At 40.7% G+C, this 4,800-nt stretch overlaps 1 non-coding gene across 1 annotated transcript; it reads left to right on the top strand.

Annotated features, from left to right (window-relative positions):
- The first annotated feature begins 1,678 nt into the window (after window positions 1-1,678).
- LOC148579981 (small nucleolar RNA R71) lies at window positions 1,679-1,782 on the top strand. Its single transcript, XR_015899368.1, has one exon. It is a non-coding gene; the product is annotated as a small nucleolar RNA R71 (small nucleolar RNA).
- The last annotated feature ends 3,018 nt before the right edge of the window (window positions 1,783-4,800 follow it).

Genomic DNA, 4,800 nt, shown 5'->3' with positions numbered 1-4,800 from the left:
TATTGTTTCCTCAAAAGTTTCTTGTACTGCAATGTCCACTACATCAACCCTCATGCATTCCCTTAGTGATTCTGATGGATAGCTCATTGCCTTGAATACGTTAAACACCAATTTCTCATCATGTAGTCTAAGAGTGAGTTCACCCTTTTGTACATCTATGATGGCTCCAGCAGTAGCTAGGAAGGGTCTTCCCAGAATTATTGAAGCTTTGGCTTCTTCCTCCATATCTAACACCACAAAATCAGCAGGAAATATAAAATCTCCCACTTTCACCAACAAATCCTCAACTATCCCATGAGGGAATTTAAAAGTTCGATCTGCCAATTGGAGGGCCATTCTTGTTGGTTTAGCTTCCTCAATCTTCATTCTTCTCATCATTGTTAGAGACATCAAATTGATACTGGCCCCTAAGTCACACAAGGCCTTCTCCACCATGACTTCTCCTATGATGCAGGGGATTTGGAAACTGCCTGGATCCTTCAATTTCTGAGGCAATTTGTGCTGGATGATGGCACTGCATTCTTCAGTTAACAACACAGTTTCCTCGTTCCTCCAGCTTCTTTTCTTGGTCATTAATTCCTTTAAGAATTTTGCATAGAGTGGCATTTGCTCTATTGCCTCAGCAAACGGAATGTTGATTTGAAGCTTCTTGAAAATCTCCAAGAACCTGGAGAATTGGCCATCCTTTTCACTTTTCATCAAACGTTGAGGATATGGTGCTTTAGGTGTATAAGGCTTCAGGACCTCTTTTTCTTTTTCTTTTGTTGCAGACGATGTAAAAGATTGTCCTTGTTCCTTATCTCTCACATTTTCCTTTGCTTCATCCTCTGTGGTTTCCTTTGAGATCTCCTTTAGATTCTTTCCGCTTCTGAGGGTTATGGCCTTACATTCTTCCCTTGCAATAGCCTTGGCAGCATGAGAAACGCTTGTCCCAGGGGTTTGCTTAGACAAATACGCAATTTGATTTTCTAGCTTCTGGATGGCAGCTCCTTGGTTTTGCAGGTTAGAATTTACTTCTTCCTTAAAAGCTTTCAATTCGGTTATGTCTTGACTCATGGTTGCAAGCATTCCTTCTATCCTGTTTAATTGATCTTGAAATTGTTGGTTCGGATTAGGTTGAGCAGGTTGATTATTTTGGCTATGATATGGTGGTTGAGAGTAAGTGTTTTGTGTGGCTTGGTATGATCTTTGGTTGGAGTTTTGGTATGTGGACTTGTTATGTTGGTTTTGCTGGTTTCCCCACCCAAAGTTTGGGTGGTTTTTCCAGCCTGGGTTGTAAGTGTTGGAATGTGGATCATATGGTTGCCTTTGTTGATTTCCTACATAATTGGCCTCTTCCCAATCACCTCCTTCAGTGCTTTCTTCCTCTTGATCTTGTGTGTGTATTGCAGCCACTTGTTTTGTTTCTAATTTCCTGGTGAGCTCTGCTAGTTGCTTGGCAAACACCTTGTTTTGGGCTAGAATTGTATCAACATGGTTCAGCTCCATGACTCCCTTAGTGTTGTGTCTCTCTGATGCATAGTAGTACTCGTTCTCAGCCACTGTCTCAATCACTTCAATGGCTTCTTCCACAGTCTTTTCCCTGTTCAATGAACCTCCTGATGAATGGTCTACAGCCTTCCTTGATTCATAAGACAGTCCATCATAGAAAATATGCAATTGCACCCAGTCATGGAACATGTCTGGTGGGCATTTCCTTGTCAAATCCTTGAATCTCTCCCATGCCTCGTAGAGAGTTTCACCATCTTGTTGTCTAAACGTCTGAACCTCAGATCAAAGCCTATTGACCTTTTGTGGGGGGTAGAAACGTGCCAGAAACTTGCTTTCCACCTCATCCCAGGTTGTTAGGCTCCCCCTTGGGAATGATTCCAGCCACTTAGCTGCCTTATCCCTAAGTGAAAATGGGAACAAAAGCAGTTTATATGCATCTTCCTGGACTCCATTGGACTTCACAGTGTCACAAATTCTCAGGAATTTTGTGAGATGTTGGTTTGGGTCTTCATTAGCACTTCCACCAAATGAACAATGATTCTCCACAAGTGATATTAGCTGTGGTTTGAGCTCAAAATTGTTGGCCTGAATGGGTGGTTTCTGGATGCTGCTACCACAATTCCCAGAGGTTGGGTTTATGTATGAACTAAGAACCCTCCTCTCAGGAATGGCATTGTTTCCATCAGCTCTCTCATGGTTGTGAACTTCTCTATCCATGTTGAGATCTAAAGCTTCCTCAAAATTGTCCTCAGATTCTCCTTCAGATTCCTCTTCTCCCAGTACTCTCTTCCCTCTTGCTTCCCTTCTCAGTCTATGAAGGGTCCTCTCTGGTTCGGTATATGGAGGAGTTGATGTCTCTCCTCTCCTACCTGTCATACAAGAACACAGCACAGGCAACAAACAAGTGAAATACTCTTGGTTAATGGAAGAGTATGGTTAGAGCAGTTGAGGAATTAATTCAAACAGTTAGTGAGTCAGTGAGTTAGTTGCTTGAATTTAAAGGCATGAAGAAAGAAAGCATGTAACAGAGTGCAGAAATTAAAATTCAACAAGTAACTTGTACTGAATTAATCAAAACAAAAAAAATGCTCAATCTAGTTAACTTCTAATTTGAGAATTGTCAATCGAAGACCAATCCCCGGCAACGGCGCCATAAACTTGATGCGCATAAACTTGTTATGCCACGATTTAGGAAATTGCATGATCGGCAAAATTCCTTCCGGCAAGTGCACCGGTTATCGTCAAGTAAAAACTCACAATAGAGTGAGGTCGAATCCCACAAGGATTGGTTGAGTGAGCAATTCGGATTAGAAGTTTGTTCTAGTTGAGCGGAATCAAGATTTAGATGAGAATTGCGGAATGTAAAATTGGCGGGAAACGTAAATGACAAGAAATTTAAATGGCGGAATCTTAAATTGCATGAATTAAAGAGCAGAAGCTAGATTGCTGAAATTAAAAGGGAATGGGGGTGATTGCATGAATGTAATTGCAGAATGTAAAGAGAAAGTGGAAATCAGAAATGGGGAATTCATTGGGTTATAGGAGATATTGAGATCTCCGAATCAAAACATGTTTATCTCTTCCTCAAGCAATGCGTTCATTGAATTTTGCTTGGCAATCTTATATGATTGGATCCCAATCCCTTGGCTCACCAATTCTCTCTAAAAACAAACAAATTCCCAATCCCTTGGTTTAAATGTTCATAAGAAGAGATGATGCTCGATCACTGATTATACCACACAGTTTCATGAACCACAATTTGGTAGGATTACATGTCACAATATCCATCCAAACCCCAATCCAATTCACTGTGAGAAAGCTTCTCTAGCATGAATCCTCCATTCCTTTCCCAAGGTTCCGAAGGATTCCAATTATGGGTAGTTTCTTTCCCAAGACAACTACCCAATGGAATTAGATCGAGAAGCTTTCTAACAAAATTCAAGAGAAAAGATTGAAGAAGAAGATAAACTATTATTGATTCATTGAATTACAATAGAGCTCCCTAACCCAATGAAAGGGGGTTTAGTGAGTCATAGCTCTGAATTCAATTACAAAGATATGAAAACTAGCCAAAAGAAAAGGTAAAAGTCCTTCCTAACTTAAATTCTATCCTATTTATACACTTTCTATATTGAGCTTCTGTTGTGTTTCTTGGGCTTTGAGGCCTCTCCCTGCTTTCCTTTTGCCTTGGGTTTATGATCCATAATCTTGATGAGGCTGTTGATCCAAAATCTGTAACATTCATTGAGCCAACTTAGTGATAATCAAATAATGACACATGACTCAATAAATTGAAATTTCAGACTCATCAATCCTTCAGGCCCAATCCCATAAACCATGATATTTAATTGGGTTTCATACCAGAGTAAGTTTAAGTTAATGTTTGTGCTCAAATACTAACTTAAACCGCAATATTGTTGGCCCAGAAACCTTTTCCAAGAGTGGCGTTTAAGTTGCAGTTTAAGCTTAAACTGTAGCTTAAACGCCAGACACTTCCAGTGATGCCTTTTGTGGAAGCACGTTTAAGCTTCAGTTTAAGGTTAAACTGAAGCTTAAACGTGGAAATGGAAGAAGGCAGCCCTGGAGGGTAACTTAGTCGAACACGTTTAAGCTTCAGTTTAAGGTTAAACTGAAGCTTAAACGTGGAGATAGGAAAGGCAGCCCTGGAGGTCGAACACGTTTAAGCTCCAGTTTAAGGTTAAACTGGAGCTTAAACGTGGAAATGGAAGAAGGCATCCTGGAGGTCGAACACGTTTAAGCTCCAGTTTAAGGTTAAACTGGAGCTTAAACGTGGAAGCTGAGAAAGGTAGCCCTGGAGGTGTCGAACACGTTTAAGCTCCAGTTTAAGGTTAAACTGGAGCTTAAACGTGGAAATGGAGAAAGCAACCCTGGAGGATAAAACTTGGTCGAACACGTTTAAGCTCCAGTTTAAGGTCAAACTGGAGCTTAAACGTGGAAATGGCTCCCTGGTGCACTTCCCATTTCTGGCGTTTAACCTCCAGTTTAAGGTTAAACTGGAGGTTAAACGTGGAAATGCTTCCTGATTGGCATTCTCATTCTGGCGTTTAACCTCCAGTTTAAGGTTAAACTGGAGGTTAAACGTGGAATGCTTCCTTGGTGAGACTTTCATTCTGGCGTTTAACCTCCAGTTTAAGGTTAAACTGGAGGTTAAACTTCAGTTTCAGCATTTCTTAGCCTTCATGATTCTGGCGTTTAAGCTCCAGTTTAGGCTTAAACTGGAACTTAAACTCCACATGTGATATTCAAGCTTCCTTTATTGACTTTGTTGCTTCCTAGCCTAGCCTCTTC

The sequence above is a fragment of the Arachis ipaensis genome, chromosome B10, assembly GCF_059453495.1.
Source record: "Arachis ipaensis isolate K30076 ecotype BB chromosome B10, ASM5945349v1, whole genome shotgun sequence".
Lineage (NCBI taxonomy): Eukaryota > Viridiplantae > Streptophyta > Magnoliopsida > Fabales > Fabaceae > Arachis > Arachis ipaensis.
This window is presented reverse-complemented; position numbering and strand designations above follow the sequence as displayed.